The sequence below is a fragment of the Lissotriton vulgaris genome, chromosome 12 (genome assembly GCF_964263255.1).
Source record: "Lissotriton vulgaris chromosome 12, aLisVul1.2, whole genome shotgun sequence".
Taxonomy (NCBI): Eukaryota; Metazoa; Chordata; class Amphibia; order Caudata; family Salamandridae; genus Lissotriton; species Lissotriton vulgaris.
Genome location: NC_141700.1, coordinates 258,952,499 through 258,971,519, shown reverse-complemented (window position 1 = coordinate 258,971,519; position 19,021 = coordinate 258,952,499). Strand labels below are relative to the sequence as shown.

Sequence of the window (19,021 nt, the reverse complement as noted above, 5' to 3'; positions counted from 1 at the left end):
ACATGGAGGGGGCACCCGTCCCAGACCCAGTCATTAGCTCCCAGGCCAGGAGCCCGCCGTTCATGAACTGTGCAGGATGGGACCCCTTGGCATTTGGGGTCCCCCGCACTGCGGGGACTATTGATCACCATTGTAGAGCATGCTGGCCATAGAAACAGCCACTCTATCCCTGCTAGGCATGGCGACCTCAGGCAGGAAAATAAATAAATGGCCCAACTCACAAAGAACAATCTCTCTGCATGTCAGGGGCATTGTTTTATTTCTTTTTTAAAAACAAAGTTGTTTTTGAAAAACAAAACCTTTGTTAAGCAGGGCCAAAACAGCAAGGCATGAAGTGTATGAGTGGTTCTGACTGACTGGGTATGTCTGTCTGTGTTTTTGGGTTATGGGGGTTCTTTTGTGTGTATATAATATAAATATGTATATATAGAACATTTGCTGTGTAGTGTGGTTACGAGTATGAATTTATATTGCTATTATGTTCTAAAGTATCAGAAACATGTGTAAATAAAAATTTGACAATATTTTTTGAATAACTTCTGTTTGTGGGACAATGTTTTTTGGCATATATATCTAGGATGTTCCACCTAGTCTAAAATATTATTAAGTGAGGGGTCTGTTTTTGCTGTTGTCCAAAACAGCAAGGCACCCACACAGCAAAGTGATCTACCCTCCCTGCAAATGTATTAGCAAAGACTGCATTGAAGGTAATGAGATTCCTGCCAGGCAAGTGGGGAACCCTTTATAGCGCAGGTACTGCTCCGCAAGGGGAGCGCATGCTAGAATCTCTGCTGACGTGGCAGGCTGGTAGGCCCTGCACCTGACTATGAATGACTCTCTAGCAGTGGAGGATCCTTCGCTATGGCGGAGGAGCGTCGCCCCCCCAATGCCAGCTTCAAAACGTGAAAAAGAAAACAATAATAAAGCAGGTTTATTATCGTTTAATTTCTCAGGTTCTGAGGGCTGGTTGAGACTTGGGGCGGGGGCCATCGAGAGGGCAGTGGCGAGAGGGAGTGGTTGCACTGTGATCAGTGCGCATATTGGTTTGGCTGGCTGCCTAAGGCCGGCCAAACCGACATGCGCTCTGAGCTGACTCCAACCCAGCAGTGTTGCTGGGTTAGAGACAGCAAAGTATAGGCTCCCAGTCTCTCTGGGAGCAAAAATTCACAGCGCTCAGGCCAATACTGAAGCTGCTTTCAAATATTGAGAGCAGCATCAGGATTGGCTGCAGAGGAGCTCTTAGGTATTACAGAAGGGGCCGCAGACGCTTGTGGGGCCCCTTCTGTAATACCGATATCTCTGGCTCACATAAAGCGCCAGCGCTATCTGCAGGGGGCGTTCCCTCATTTGCATGGGGGCATACCCCATGCAGATGGAGGAATCCCTTTACCTCTGTGCCCCCGCCCTGTTACCGACGCAGGTGCAGAGGCAAAGAAGGTCTCGGAAGGCACACTGACAGTGCGCCAACTAAAAGGTGGCACACTGTCAGAGCGCCCTCTGATGGCAGCTCCCTGAAGGGGGTCCTATTGACCACCCAAACATCCCCTTGCAGGCGGGTGCTTTCAGTGACTGTAACACCTGCAAGTGGCTCTCTAATCCCCTTTAAAAGTGCAGGCGGGTGCCACCTGCCCTGTGAAAGGAATGCACTGTCCTGGGGGCAGCACCAGTTCGCGGCTGCCCTGTGGGCAGGGCACTCCATGTAATGGGGTGCCCTTTGTCTGTTTGCACCAGGCGCACCTATTTTGAGGTGCGCTGTGTACAAACCGGCAAAGTGCGCCCTATACATAATAGGGCCCCTGACCTGTAAGCATTGAGAGGATGTGAGATAACGGTCAGCACTGATGACGTTGGAACGGGGGAACCAGGTTTGAATCTGGGGGTTGGCTCACCGTCCTGTGATTCTGGCCAAATCGCTTACTCTTTCCTGGTGTCTACCAAAAATGAGTGTGTCCGTGTGTAATGTAACTGGTGCTCATGTCAAGCGCCCCAATACCTTAGGGTCGAGTTCGCAAAAAAAACATTTGTTTGCCACATGCATAGTGTGCTCAGCACTTTAGCTGACAAGGAACATGAGGTGAAAGGAACTTTCTCTCCTTGTCCACTTTAAAGCCAGCATTGGCATGGACTTTGAGAATCGATTACTGAGTTGCACATTTAATAAAAACATAGTTCAGAGTGGCCAATATTGCTGGCATTAGGTCACAAATCCTTCTCCCAGGGTTGTGGTTGCGCAGGGAGGAACTTGAAGTCCATTGCAGCAGGCATGGCGGGCTTTAGAGAAAGAGACGGGGGGGGGGGGGTGGAGTGAAAGTGATCAGAAAGGGAGACGTTAGAGAGGAGAGCGAGGGAGGATGGAAAGAGGGAGTGGGCTGCTTCTGGTTGCCCACTCCAGCCAGGTGGGTGCAAAGGTAAGGATTGGACTATACGAAGAAAAACACAGAAGGACCAAGGCAAAAATACAGGTCGCAATTCACAATGGAAGCCAAATATGAGGAGCAGATAAAAGAAACAGTTTGGGTTTACAGAACAGGCAGTTGGGGTTCTTGTCACAATTGCCACCTAGCCATCAGCCAGCTACAGCGATAAATGACATTAACATATCAAACATTACAAAACAGATTCATTTCCATTTTGTACTTTCAGTGCCAGATGCAAATAGACACTGATTTGGTAACATGATCAAACTTATCTGCCAAGAGAAAATGCAAAGGGAGCATCGTGTTGTACAGATTGTACTTTATCAAAACTGGCACAATCCAGTAAGCTCTCAAATCGTTGTGCAGAAGGCAAAAAAAGATGGCTCGTGTCCTATTTACAGGCGAGAGATACTGCTCGTCCTTGGAGTTCTTAAATTCAACGCTCTAGGGTAGCTAAACTTTTTTATGGAGATATATTATTGATCTGGTCCAAAGACTGAGGAAGATGTTGCAGTAGCCATTTCAGGACTCTATGACTCAGTCCCCTGTCGTGAAAAAACATGAAAAAAAACATCTGGGTAGGAAAACCGTGATCCCCTAAGGCTGGTCAGGGTAGGGTAGAGAAAAAACCTTTTGCTGGTAACATTTAAAAAAAGACAATGGCAGCCTCCTGCCATTGTTAAATGAAAGTCACCCTGGGTGGGACAGGGCCAGGAAAAATGGCACATGAAAGTTATGGCGAGGTGAGTGTGTGGCCCCTCCTGGAAACATTTCAAGGACCGGATAACCCAACCCTCAGGGCGATACCATTTTAATGAGGAGGGGCATCGAGCCCCCTCTGCAAGCCTTCTGAAGGCCCTGGGAACTCCATCCTACTACGCCTGTGCCAACTGAAATGGAGAGGGCAGCATACGGTACCCATCCCTGAGCTTTCTGAAGATCCGATGGAATTAATTCGCCAGGGCTGGTCTAATTTTTATAAGGGTGTGGGGGTGTGTTGTATATCTTCTTGAGCCTTTCAAAGGCCCCAGGGACATCATCCACCAGGGATCATTTTATTTTTGGGGGGAGGGGCATGGGTCTCTTTCCCCAAGCCATAGTACAGCCCTGGAGACCTCATACCTCTGAGATGATTTCCATTTTTTGAGGAGGGGGCGTGGTATCTCTCCCCTTACCTAGCCTTGGTACAGCACCAAGGACACCATTGCCTGGTGCACTAATGCACTGCCAGGTGGGAGCAAACATTTCTGAATATTTGCTCCCGCTGTGGGAGCAGGGTTAAAATCTGCTCCTGCACTGTGAGGACATAGGGGCATATTACCAAGCAATAGCGATAATTATAGCTATTGCTTGGTTAGAGGCAAAAATGTACAGCTGAGCTGCGGCGATGTTTATCGCAGATAAACCTTGGTATTACTAAGCTTTATCGCAAATGCGATAAAAATCGGCCGCAATGCATGAATATCGCTGAAAAGTCAGCGATATTCATGCATTACCGAGCTAATGCATGGGTCTCTTTCCCCAAGCCATAGTACAGCCCTGGAGACCTCATACCTCTGAGATGATTTCCATTTTTTGAGGAGGGGGCGTGGTATCTCTCCCCTTACCTAGCCTTGGTACAGCACCAAGGACACCATTGCCTGGTGCACTAATGCACTGCCAGGTGGGAGCAAACATTTCTGAATATTTGCTCCCGCTGTGGGAGCAGGGTTAAAATCTGCTCCTGCACTGTGAGGACATAGGGGCATATTACCAAGCAATAGCGATAATTATAGCTATTGCTTGGTTAGAGGCAAAAATGTACAGCTGAGCTGCGGCGATGTTTTTCGCAGATAAACCTTGGTATTACTAAGCTTTATCGCAAATGCGATAAAAATCGGCCGCAATGCATGAATATCGCTGAAAAGTCAGCGATATTCATGCATTACCGAGCTAATGCTCTTAGCCATGTTATCCACCTCCCATTAGATAACATGGCTAAGAACTGCTCAGGGCAGGTGTTAGCTTTTGGAGATATTCGCGCTTAACGCGAATATCTCCAAAGGTTGGTAATAGGAGATAGCGATGTTAGCGACTGTTTCCAGTCGCTAACATCTTGGCACGCCCACTTTGCATGTCATTAGTGATAAATATCACTGACATGCAAAGTGGGGCCCAAGATGGTCGCTATCTCCTACTAGCTGTCACTAACTGGTGTTAGTGACAGCTAGGTAATAGGGAGATAATTGTATCTCCGCTTTCTTGGCTTTTAAAGCCAAAAAAGCGGAGATAAACCCCCTTGATAATATGCCCCATAGTTGTTGCTGGCTCCCGCCAGCAGGTACTGGCTGTTGAGCTGGCAGGGGCTGCGGAATTGCCCTGTGGTCCCTAGTGAATTTGAATGATATGCTGCTCCAGTCAGGACCAGGGCACCAACAAAAAAGTGGCCATCTTCCACCAGCACAAAACGGGTGCTGGCAGGGGAGCTGGATCCCTCTGCAGCTCCCACGGTATATGAGAGATGTGGGCACCCCTTGGTCGAACTGGATAGTCCCAAACAAAATTGGCCAACACCCACTATGGGTGCTAGCCAGGGAGCTAGTAGAAGTTGCGGAGCATTGGCAGCAACCAACAAAATAAAAGTTGAGGGTGCCCCGGGTGGGACTAGCGCACCCTCTAATAAAAACATAAAAGGCAAAATAAAGAGCAATCAATGAGTGGCCAGAGCCGCTCATTTATTAGTCACTATTTCCGGACTGCAGTGCCTCATAATGCCCTTCAAGGGCAAGTTTGATTATTTTGCCCTCCTTTGTGGTCCCCAAATCAGGTCAGGGGTACGAACATGATGTTACAACTGTGTCTTGGGGGGCTGCAGGGAGTGCAGCAGCGCCCACAGAAATATTTTTTTAAAAATTAACTCTATGTTTCCTGGGGCCTATAGAATATGCCTCAAGAAAATTTGATGATATTTATAAACATTCCCAGAGCTGGAGGTTTTGCTCTTGAGCCTGGGAATGCAGGGGCCATTTGTGATTGGCCTTATGGCTTGACCTTAACACCTGTGAAAGGCTGTAGTGGCTGAAATTGATTTATTTAATTATTTCTTGATATTGTAATGACCCCTTGACAAAACCAATAGGCCTGCCTTTTATATATTGACAAGGACTTGCATAAAAAAACAAATTTTAATAGACAGTTATAATTAGGTATTCCAAAAAAGTTAGAAATTCACTGAAAAAAACAAAGTTTAAAGTGACATCATAGTTAGGTGACAATGCCAGTAGTAACATACCTTTTTAAACAAAAAAAAACTGGGAATTTCACCAGTTATATTTAAGTGAAGCAACTGTAGCTCAAGCCCTGAAGTAATTATAACTTGCACCCTCATCATGCACTCTTTAAATCCTCATATATTACATTATTCAAATTATGTTCCATGACATCACTGATAATATCAATACGACATCTGCAATGACATAATTGTTGACAACACTGTACATGGTGGGGGCGCAAGTTATAGTTACTTAAAGATTATCAATTTCATTACCCTGCAATCATACCCTCAGTTAATTGGCCATTGTATTAATAATGGAACTTGTTTTTTTTGCTTTCATAAGTGTTTATTTCTGCCTATTTCTGTTGATCTCTTCTAACCTTTATTTAACCTATGAAATCCAGCACACAAAGCCGCCCAAAAAAAGAAACAATTTTCAACCAAAAATGGCAGAATAGTTGTCACAGGACCCCTACAGAATTCAGTGATAAAGGATGACCCCTCTGGTAATTTAGGGTGTGGTCGCCTCCATGTATCTGGGATTTTCTTTGAAGGCAATTCAAGGGATTGGAGTTGGAGCCTACAAACTGACATCACACCTAGGCATTTGTCCCATTTTGGAAGAAAAACTAATCAAGAAAGTGTTCCCCGGGGCTTGTCTGGCATCAGGAAAGTACAGGTACTGGATTGGGGAGAAAGGCATTAGACTAGGCTTCCCTGCAGACGGTGCCTTTGTGGAAGCCAGCTGATAACAAGCTATCTGGATACCCTACTGCTTCTGCAGACCAGTAGGAATTGTAACAAGGATGAGTGTGAAATGCAGGTACCGTCCTGAGGCCACCACTAGGTATGGCAATCCTGTGGGCGGTAGTAGCCAGCTATGACAGTAGCTAAGCAGGCAGGTAGTAGTAAGCTTAGCTTAGGCTGTTGGGAACCAGGCCTCCAGGATTAGGCACTCAGTGTTCCTGTTTGCCTAGATACAATTGACTAAGGATCATGGCTCTTCCTCAGACCAACACGAAGTAGAGACCCCGTTAAGGTGTTCTTAGGCCTATTCTCTGGCCTCAATGTCCCCAGGCTAGTCCATATGTATCTTTACTTTTATTGTGTGGGCTAGAAGATTGATTTTCTGAGGGTTATTAGTTTCATGCTTAAGTTGAACCGGTAGATTCACTGCTTGCTCGCAGGGTGATACTTGAGTTCGGGTACAGAAACAAAGTCTGAAATTTGAAAAAGTCAAAGCACAACTATATTATTCTATGTAAAACACAGGTACATGTCTGGATGCTCCCTTTCTTGTTTATATCCACATGGTTGCACCACCTTTGTTTCTGCTCTAATTGCTAACCACGTCTATCTCTGAAGTCAGGGTGGACACTCAGGTGGTAAAAGGGGACCAAGGGCTGAAGGTCTCTATTTTTAAAATATAACAAACAGCAAATGAGTAACTATTTCTGATTATATTATTACATTTAAATGCCTGAGAAGTCAACAGATAGTATAAGAAATTATTTCAAACACTGCTTTTATTGTTACACATTAACCAACTATAATATTATCATATGGCACTAAAAGAGAGGTCAAAGCAGAAGTACATAGTCAAATCACATCCTTATTTCCAAAGGAAAAGCACTTTTCTTTGTACCGCCAAGATCACCCGACAGACCTTTGTCTTAAGTAAAGTGGATACTTCAAATTATGACTTTCAGCGTGTCTTCAATTCACCACTCCGTGCAAGTCAGAAAAGTGAAGTTCCTATACCTTGATCTACAGATAAGGGCTGTAAGTTACTCTTCCTTGTGATAACATGCATACGGTATATCACAAAGAAACCTGCATTGTTTCCATTGACAGCAATTTACACATACAGACCTGCCCTGATAAGTCATTCTTCACTTCCCTTGTGTGACACCTAAAGGTAGTTGTTCAAACCTGACTTTCGTGTATAGGCAGAAGCAATAAATATCCTTTAAATGTACAGACACGACTAATGTCATGAGAGACCCATGCAAAATAATATTTATTAGTAGTAGTATTAATACATTATGAATGTGGAACAAGAACTAAAATTACCAGTACATCTTGGTTATGATTTCTCGACCATGGTGAGTCCTGCTTATTAATCCTGCTTGACCTGTCAGCTGCGTTTGGCATGGTCCATTTCTATACAATAAACCTCAAAGCATTATGATCAACCACTATCTATCCATCCAGATGCCAGTCATGGTTGGCATGCCATAAGACTCCTCACTCTCCCCCACCCAGTTCAATCTGCTCATAGAACCCTTGACTGAAATCCTCACACTGTCAAACATCTCTTACCATATGTATGCTGATGATACATCCCTCTACTGAAAAATAATCACCTCATCAGATGACATCAGCATCCTCAATAACACCCTGACAAAAAAAGTCAACACTGGCTAACTCTTAACCACCTTAAACTCAATGCTCCCAAAACTGAATTCCTCTTAATATCCCCACCCAACCCCACTCCTAACATCAAAGGATGGCCCTCACCTCTAATAGCCTTGAACTGTACTCCGCACATCATAGCCTCATCAAAATCTTTAGGAATACCCTTGGGCCATCACCTCTCCATGCATGATCACATCAGCACCGCCACCAGGGGCGCTAAGTACCAACTGCACACACTAAGGAAATTAAAACCTCTTCTGCAGATCTCAAGACAGTGGTTCAAGCACTAATGATCTTCAAAATAGATTTTGGGAGTGCTACCCTCATGGCTCTATGTAAATTAAAACTGGCTTCTCTGAAGGCAACCCTCGACGCAGCAGCTCGACTCATCACAGGCTAAACAAAAGTGATCATATTACAACAGACCTAAAAGTGCTGAAATTGCTACAATACGAGGTGAAACATTCACCTAAAAATCACCTGCATGGCTCTCAAAGCTCACAACACTCTAACCTACCTGTCCATGAAACTCTTCCTATTAGGTGAGAATAGATCTTTATGGAACATAGGTTTCCTTCTACTGAAGCCCTACAAGTTCAGGAACAAGAAAACCTGCAAATGTTCCGTCTCCAGAATTGTCCCTATAGTTTGGAACTCGCTTTCCCCTGAGGCCAAAACCAACACCTCACCAGTACTCTTCAAACAGAAAGAAAAGTCTATTTTAATGGGCAAATTCCTCCCACAATAAAGATGCAATCTTCTTTAACTTCTACGGCTTGCCCTTACACTATGTGGTTCTACTAGATACCAATAGTAATTTATTTTTCTATGATACAACTTTATATTTTATATAGATGAACATTCCAATTCTAGCCTCTCTGAATGAGATCTACGTTCTTCTCTTTTTGTTCACCCACATGTGTATACTCTTGTGTGTTCACCTTTGGTTTCTTTTATGTACAGAGCTCTGATACCCGAATGGGTCATGTTTGTGGTATATAAAACTTTATAAAAGTAAATAAATAACACGGAAAACGCCTATTGTCAATCTGCTGCAATAGGCTATCTCCAGCTTGAGTATACCACTACGGAATCGTCCAATGTCCTTAAAATGTCTTTTGAGGAATCACTCATATTGATCTTTCTTTAAACTCGTAAATTTCTACTATAAGTAAATTCATACCAATGCTGCGTCTACTCCAATTATCCGATTTACTAACTACATATCCACCTCCAACTCCTACCCACTATTATGGAATCGCTTCTGTTAGCTCAGGGTTAGAATCTAAGCGGGGAACTATTTCTTGTTTGAGAAGTGCATAGAGTCTTCTTCTGAACAGCTCTGATGTCTTCTGTAAGCAAACATTGGTGTTGCAGCCAATATGCAAAGTCAGGGCTAAGCACTAACTGAAGCACTGCAGAGAGATTTAGTCAGATACAGAAGGGCAAAATAACCAAGAGAGAAACAAACGCTAGGATGCAGTTACAGACAGTCAGATAATAGCAGCCACTTTTACTGGTGCGAACTAAATACTAAACACTGCACAGGTTAGCCTGCAAAACTATCAGTGAGGCTGAAACTAATCTGAATATTGTAAATGCCGCACATGCATCCAGTAATAGATGTGAGAACGAAGACATCTATGAATCAGAAAGTCAAAAGAACAAGTAACTTACCTTTGATAACGTTCTTTCTGGTGGATACAGGGGCTCGCGCAGTTTATTTGATGAACACCTTCCCCGGCGACACAAAAATCACATTATTTTTGCAGGGATGAATAGCAGGAATGGTCACTGGCACTAGGAGGTGCCCAATGGAGTCTTGGAGTGAAGTCACATGACTCCACAGAAGTGACTTATCAGCAGTATAAGTGGCCCTTGAGAGCCAGTGACATCAGTGTTTTATTCCCATGCCTCAACAGACACTAACCAGACCTGCTGGGTTCCCTCCCAGTTCTAAATGCCATGAATTTGACAATGTGAGATAAGCTCTCGTGGCTGTCAGAGGTATGTATGCCTCACTTCCCTCACTTCACCAAGCGTAAGCCAACGCGGACTACGGTTTGGGATTTATAGCAAACAACATGCTATGTCTGTATACATAACCTGACGCCACTTTTGGACGGATCCTACTGGGGTATGTAAACTTTAGCAGACATCACAGAGGACGGGATGTTCTAAAGTGCAAAGCGATTCAATATTGTTTCTAAGCGCCTAAGTCCAGACCTGGGCTATCCACTTCCAGTTAGGAAGGAATGGTTGTTACTTTCATCATTAAAAGGACCAAAAGTAACAATTAATTCTGCTGAGCAAATACTGAATTATGGGCCAGATGCATCAAAGTGTTTTGCCCATTCTGTGTCTATGGGAAAATGTGTTCATACATATGGCCCTATATGTTTAGTCTAAACAAAAAAATAAACCTAGAGTTGTTACTGTGATGGTCCAAGGATCTGTCCATCCAGTGTTATAAACATGCAGTTACAACATAGTAAGTCATATTTCAGCATGTGCCTTCCCATGAGATTCTTAATGGAGAGTACTTTTTTTAATTCTATCCATTCTTAAACTTAAATCTTCATGATGCTAAGCTCTCGTTCCCTTGTCGCACTTAGACTATTTCCTCAAGGGACTTCTCCCAAGAGAAACTGAGCGTATCACTCCAACCCTGGTGGAACTACAGGGACTCCTCCTCCAAGACCACATCACCTTCAAGATAAGCTCCATCACATGCAACGCCACCACAACGGGCACTCCTAACCAGCCAGAGATATACAGATCTGAACTACCTCAGGTAGACTGAGCCACATCAGATGCCAGGAAACAAAGTACTGCCAAGAGAAAAACAGAAACACTCCTTCTCCAGCTACGCTTCAAGGATCTGGAACAAGAAGCCAACCAACATCAGAACTTCCTAGATCCTTCTGCAAGTCAAAAAGCAGCTGAATACTCACACTGTCAGTGATACTACAGCTCCAAATGTTAGGATTCACCACCCAGGACCCTGAATCGTGACTCAGGGCTCGCACAATAGTTTGCCACTCTGTTGCTCTCTAGCTATGCTCACACTCCACAAATACAAATACATACAAGAGTTCCTGGCTTTAAAAAAAATGTTTTTATTGGCAGCACAGTTTGCAAATTGCAGCAAATAACAGCGGAACCTGTTTTCATTAGATGTACAAAAACAATATGGCATCAAGGTATGCAATGAACATTGATGTCAAATAACCTTGTGGAAGGTACATTTGTGAGTGCAGGATATACTGTGCAGCATTTAACTTTGTGAGAAGTGTGGGGATAGAAAAAAAACTAGGGGGAAGAAAGAGAAGGGAGGGAAGAAAAAAGGCAAAATATGGTGCTACAATTTGAGTGCTCTTACATAATTCAAAAACATATATATGGAATATTAACTGAGCACTTGATCACCACCTACACATGACGGAGATCGGTACGTGTGTAAGCGAGCGTGCATGGTTCTGCAGTGAAAGACCAACTAGCAGGTCTGGTATTCCCCAGACATGCCAAGGGGGATGGGAAGAGGAAAAGTGGGCCACATTGGGTGGGTTGTATGACCCTACAATCATGCGCTAACAGGTGGGCCATTGTAGGGAATACAATATAATGCCATGATGGTCAGTGAGCCGCTCGGAGAGAGGACCGACTTTAAGATCATCGTGGTGTCATGTGTCCGTGTACCATGAGTGATTTTAAGTGGTACAGCGTGTGCTCAAGGTGGCCGTTCATTGGGTTTGTCCTCAACCGCAATCAGGTAAGTCTCCCAGCATTCGCCCCCCATGTGGGAGTCACCCCTCATTTGGAGGAATCTGAGAGTGTGTGCCTTGGCTCTGGTCCATGTCAGCAACACACGCAACCATCCTCGGATCTCTGGGGGGCAGGGGACTTCCAAGCCAGGTAGGGTGGTGTTGAGTGCCAGGTACAAGAGTGTTATGGCATGTCGCTTGCTGGTGGCCGTCAACAGTGTGTTTAATGCCTGTGATGTAGGTGGTTCAGCCTCCCCTGTGACCATGGTTCATAAGCCACTCTGGCAGTGGAGGATGTTAGGAACTGTCCAGCTTTCAAACTTAAAGTCCCGACCACTCAAGAAATGACAGAAGTACACCCTCATTACATAAATCACCAATTTGTGTGATTGCTCAAGAGTTCCCAGCAATAGCCCAAGACCTAGGTCCCACAGAGAACACAGCCATATAACTCAGGCTACCAGCTGACATCATAACATTAAAAGCAGTATGCAAAACTAGTAGTAGTGTTATTGAGAGCAGGTTTTTTTTTCAAATAATCAACCCTTACCAGTATGAGTATTCAAAAGTTCCTTATGGGGTCAAATCTACTATCAATCAATCAATCAATCAATCAATCAATCAATCAATCAATCAATCAATCAATCAATCTATCTATCTATCAATCAATTAAATCAATTAAAGGACTTCATTTTGGTCACTTTAGATCATAAAAGTGTTAGACAAAGAAGACCCATACATAAAAAGTACAAAAATATATAAATAACAGACAATCTACTATCGAAATCATTTACAACAGAGCTACTTAACCTTTTGGACTTCTGTGGAGCCCCCACTGAATCATTACTGGAATCCGAGCAGGAACCTGGTATTCTGGTGACATTCACTATGTGTATTCACACATTCAATTTTCATTGTATTAATTTACCATGGCATGTGTCAATACAAATAGTGGCTGTCACCAAAACAGCAAGGAATGTGTCTCTAGAAATGTGATTCATATAAGATTCAAATAGAACAATTGATGGACAGAATGTAGAACAATGTCCTACATTCACCCCAGTACAGAGATCTGGGCCCAAATCCATCTATTTTTTTGCTCACCATGCCATTCCAGTTTGGACCCAGCCATATGCAAATCAGTCTTGACCCTGCGCCTAATGGGAACAGTCCAGCCCGAACTTCCAGGCCAGGTCCTCCCTGGACTGGAAACAAGCATCCTAGGACCAGTTTCGAGCTTTCAGCCCTCATCAGCCAGGATAGCTTGACTCCAGTGGCATGGAGAGCACAGGTCCCACGTCTGGGCATACCTGTCCCACTCAGGGTGACAAATACAAAAAGAACAATTGATGGACAGAATGTAGAACAATGTCATATATTCACCCCAGTACAGAGATCTGGGCCTAAATCCATTGTTTTTTTGCTCACCATGCCATTCTAGTTTGGACCCAGCCATATACAAATCAGTCTTAACCCTGCGCCTAATGGAAACAGACCAGCCAGAACTGCCAGGCCAGGTCCTCCCTGGACTGGAAACAAGCATTCTGGGACCAGTTTGGCATTAGTTCTGAACCAGTTCTGAACCAAAACTACAATATCCACAGTGCACTTAAAGAAATTGGAATAATGGAATTAAAAACTAATGGCAAAAGTTGTCTTAAGGCACTGGAATGTGAATAAAACACAAAATCTTACAATCAAATAATGGGCATAGCTGGCACAGACAAGAGAACAAAAATAACAAAATGAAAGCAATATAAAACACCGTGCTTCTCACGGAATACTACACCACTCAGTATGCATCTTTCCCAGAACTATGTGTTGATCGGAGCAACATAGCTCCCATATTGTCTATCAACTCCTTTAAATGATTTTTTAAAAAGAACTCTGGAGACCAGGAAACAATTTGTGTCATAAGTTATTATTGCTTTTAAAACCTAGCAACATTTATTTTGCACATAGTTGCAATTTATGTACTAGTGTTACAGGTGGGAAAGGATTAGTGCGTCTCACATGGAAAGGTCATTAACAGTGAGACAGGACCATTTTATATGCTCGTGAACAAAATCCAAGGGGACCAACACGCGGTGAGTTTCTGTTATGTCTCTATGAAATACAGCACTAAACAGCTTCCTAAGGATTGCGGATCTCAGGGATCACGGTAACGAGAGACAAGAGTGTGTTTTGATACGATTTTGTAGCGCTGTAATAAATTATGGCAATGAAAACTACGTGAAAGTGCTGAGAGTGCCCTTAATTGCGGAACGGTCCCGGGAGCGAGGACTGTGTGTTTTTGAATATTGACGCACCCCACTGTGCGGTAAGGAGGCACCCGAGGCAAAGAGGAGCGACGGTTGGTGGAAAGGTGAAACTGAATATATATATATATATATATATATATATATATATGTATATATATATATATATATATATATATATATATATATATATATATATATATATATATATATATATATATATATATATATATTGCAGGTGCAGGGCGGCAGGTGCGAGTCCTGCTCACAATTGAGAAATGGCAAATCCTGTATGTATTCTGTATGTATCGAGGAAAATGCACCCTGCACACAGCATGTCAGTTTCCATCAAATTTTTATGGCAACTCGTTTCAACATAGAGGGTCTTCGTCATAGCATTTGTTTACAGAATTGTGCTCAATCTCCCTTAAAAAATGTACCCAATGATAAACAAAGAAAAAATTGTGATCAACCTGTTTGCTCACAATTGTCACTTTTGCCTCATGTAAATTAACGTTTGCTTTTGTAATTTGTTCACTAATTTTCTCCTCATGTATCATTACTGTTCCTATTGTGAAGCGCTCTGACACCTTCGGGTAAAGTCTGCGCTATATAAAAACACATAAAATAAATAAACAAGTCTCTCCTGGAACATTCGTAAACCGGAGTTAGGGCCAGGGCTGACAACGTCTGTACTGGGGAACCAGGTGCCAATCTCCACATTTTTGATTGGTCTTAAGGTCTGTCCAAGGTCGATGAAATAGGAATCAGCGAGTGTGGAAGTGGAAGTGTGCAAGAAAGCAATTCAGATGCGTGGCGACTGTAAAAGCCTTCCCATACGTTCTTTTGTTATGTCCTGAATAGTGCCTCCCACCGCCATCCATTAGATTTTACAGCCCCATCTTAGCGCCCACTGTGAAAGATCTTTGGATAAGCAAATGACTCAGCAGACACACCCCTGCTCTGATTTACAAAGCAGCTCCATTGATTGATTCCGTGCAGTGCTTGAAAGGTGCTGCTGTAGTATAACTTGAGGGATACTGGGAGCGCGCTGCCTCGGTTAAAGGCAGATCCCCATGAGTACCGGTACTCTCTTTCTTCTAGAAAAAAGGGCCGGTACTCAAGGGGAGAAAATGAAGAAGTGCCGGTACTCAGTACCCGTGAATACCGGCCAATTTAAAGCACTGCTAATAAGTATGCATGTGACAGTACTAATGATGTCATATACAAAAACACACACACTTACTGGATGGACCCTCACTGGTCCATCCAAGGATCGATCCGGTGAGCTGGTTAAGGGAGGGGGTAAGTAAACCTTTTATCACCCTGGCTCCTCCTTAGGCATGCCCACTAGCCTAATTCACCTTTTTTCTCCGGAGGTAGGGGGTGACATGGACAAGAAGGTGAGAGGAGCAGCTGACGCCCTCCCACACCCCCTCCAACAGATATCTCTCCCCATCAACAGAACAAATGACCCAGGATGTGGGGGACGGGGAGATAAGGGACTAGCATTGGTCCTAGTTCCTCCATTACCAGTTTATTCTTCCTAGTTCATTCAGACAGAGTCTTTGACTCTAAACGTGGCTATATCCTTTAGAATCACACTAGGAGGAAGGAGCTTTGTGCCTGTGCCCGCGCAAAGAGCCATGTACGCTCTGGATTTTTTCTTAGTCTAAATGTCTGTCCGCTTGTTGGGGGACAGACACACATTTCTGTCCCTCAGCAAGAATCCAGATGCAGTGTGGCTTTTTTTCTTAGGCTATTAAAAAAAACTCCGAACAGAATCTGGTTCCCTGCTAGGACATAAACATACAGCTCCTTCCTATCACAATGCCTCTCTCTATATAAGGTATGTCTGTGTCCCAGAAAGTGACAGGTGGACTTTGGATTTTTCCTAGCCCAAGAGAAAAATATAACAACAATAATGTGCCCCTACAAGGAGCAATGTCTTAGCCTAAGAAAAAAATCCCATTATCATATTGTTCCTTGCTGAGTCGCAGGCTTGTGTTATTTATGCCAGAAAATATCCATTAAGAATCTGGCTCTTTCTTGGGAACGGACAAACATGTTTGTGCCCCAGCAAGGAGCCAGACGGTGTTTGGGCTACTTCTTAACCTAAAAAACCTTAACCTAAGAAAAAATATCTAACGAGGTCTGTTTCCTTTTTGGGGCACAAATACACAAGTCTATGCCCCAGAGAGGAGGCAGACACTGTTTGGATTCCAATCAGCTTCTGGCTCCTTTCTGTTGCAAAGACACACAAGTAGCTTCCCCAGTGTGAGCCCCAAAAATGAGCCAGTTGCTGTTTGGATTTATTTTTAGGGTTAAAATGAAATCCCAAAATAATCTGCCTCCTTATTGGGGCACGGAAGTGTGTGCTGTAGACATGATTAGTCTTTGCAGTTCCTTCAAAGGTCCACGATACCAATAGCCTACCATCTAGAAGTGGTTTATAATTAAGGCTCATAGTTTACCTGTTTACTGATTTCTACCAATAAATAAAGAGAGAAAACAGTGTGTTTCGAGTCTGTATTTACTTTTTAAAGCAGAAAAATACAGAAAATTGGGCTCCTCTTGATTGAGCCTCCATGCTGTCATTTCTGAATTCCCTATCAATAGCTGGGTACATTTATAGCATGTGAAGTTAAAAAACAGCATGAGATTTACATAAATGACAGCATATCTTAACACATGTTTGTGATATAATGCTAATATTTTTATGTGGGTGTAATTTTTTATTATCTTTGACTGTGTAATGTGCTAAAACCAGACATGAAGCAAAGTATGAGGGCACATTTTACTTTTAAATATATGTGATATTATTGACTTTAGAACTTCATTGATTCACAAAACAAAAATAAATAAATAGGAATAAATACTGATAAAATGGGAAAAAGTGACTACAAAAGGAAAACATGTAGGGAAATTCAATAGCAAATGTCATAACCCTGTAAATATTTTAATAGGACACAATCTAGGAAGATTAGTAGTAGACTTGTATGTCAAGCCAACTGCCAGAAATACCCTCTTGCATTTTCAAAGTAACCATCCCAGGTGCCTAAGAGAAAGCATCTCTTTTTCGCAATTTTTAAGAGTTAGGCATACCTGCACTAATCTGAAAGATTTTGACAAATAAGCAGTTAATATGAAAGAGAAATTTTTGGCCAGAGGCTATCCTCACCGGCTGGTGAGAGAGTCGTATGAAAGAGCTCGATATTTCGATAGAGACCACCTTTTTAATGCAAACAAAACCAAAACCGAGCCCAAATTAGTATGCATTACCAAACACTCCACTCTCAATTCTTTCTTTCTTTCTCAATCTTTATTTCGTTGCTTTTGCAACATAAAAGATATACAATAAAAGTACAGTGTACAATATCAACAAATCAATAGTCAATACTACATTTCATCATATTAGGACACACTATTATGGTTAGAATTATCACAGAAGATTAAATAAATATGTATAAAAGATTAAAATACATTATACAAAGTCAAAGTCAAAAAGGCTTTATTTCGATAAAAAAATGATCATAAAAGCAGCACGTAAATCACAATACAATAATTTGTAAAATCAGAAAAGCATATGTAAAACATTCTCACAGATTTACAAAGCAGTTCATTAAGGAAGCAACTATATATAAAAAGGAATTAAACAGTCAATTTAAGCCTTTTGGTGCGGATGGACCAAGCCCATGATAAAAATTTGGCTAAAACACAAGCATAGGTGGCACGGCTATCAGACATTAATATCCTGATTGCAGTCACATGACTCTTGGTACCCAACTGCCGATTTTTGAGCCAAACCCTTCTTAGATTTGCATACTCACTGCACTCGAACATAAAATGCGCAAATGACTCTGGTTTGATTAAGCACGCTGGGCAAAGCTCTGTGGTTTGTTCACGTGATTTCCAACTCGATGTAAAAGAATGAAGGGGAAGGGTTCCTGCTCTAAATTTAAAATATAAAGCCCTGTCAAAGGGTTTTTCAATAGTGTCAAGATACACTTCCCGTTTGGGTTGGTCTTTAAACTTCAAGAAATCCTCCGTAAGTCTGCCCATAGTAGTACTAGTGTTTCTTTTTGTGGAGATCCAGTCCCAATATAGTTTCTTGAGCGTTAGCTTCGGGGGTGAAGTTCTATTTGTCCACGCTTCATTGAGGCCCAGATTGGCTAGCAGCAACTTCATGTCTCTTAACCATTTAATTTTGTGCCACCCTGGTAGTGACATGATTTCTGCAAGGCCTTGAGCATATTTACTGAGTTCCTCCACACGCCAAAGCCGCGCCCAAAGCAAGAGTGGACGAACTTTTGCGAGGTCGTCAATTGGGCGACATCCCAGGTCCAACACTAGCGGGACCGTGGGAGTTCCCTGCGGTAGAGACATAATCGCTCTACAAAATGTGCATTTTCAAAGTAACCATCCCAGTTGCCTAAGAGAAAGCATCTCTTTCTCGCAATTTTTAAGAGTTAGGCATACCTGCACTAATCTGAAAGATTTTGACAAATAAGCAGTTAATATGAAAGAGAAATTTTTGGCCAGAGGCTATCCTCACCGGCTGGTGAGAGAGTCGTATGAAAGAGCTCGATATTTCGATAGAGACCACCTTTTTAATGCAAACAAAACCAAAACCGAGCCCAAATTAGTATGCATTACCAAACACTCCACTCTCAATTCTTTCTTTCTTTCTCAATCTTTATTTCGTTGCTTTTGCAACATAAAAGATATACAATAAAAGTACAGTTTACAATATCAACAAATCAATAGTCAATACTACATTTCATCATATTAGGACACACTATTATGGTTAGAATTATCACAGAAGATTAAATAAATATGTATAAAAGATTAAAATACATTATACAGATTTAAAAAGTTCATTAAATGGAATTTATAACAGCCATGGCAAAA

General features: G+C 42.6%; 1 protein-coding gene across 6 annotated transcripts in view; it reads right to left on the bottom strand.

Annotated features, from left to right (window-relative positions):
- The window catches only part of NDRG4 (NDRG family member 4), an 888,963-nt gene that overhangs the window by 644,369 nt on the left and 225,573 nt on the right, over window positions 1–19,021 (bottom strand). For 2 of the 6 annotated variants that reach the window (XM_086947799.1, XM_086947801.1), the window contains exon 1: window positions 9,766–9,895. The exons of the other annotated variants lie outside the window; for them this stretch is intronic. The gene's annotated coding sequence lies outside the window, so the exon portion shown is untranslated. Of the gene's footprint in view, window positions 1–9,765; window positions 9,896–19,021 lie in introns of those variants that run through there. 6 annotated transcript variants of the gene reach the window in all.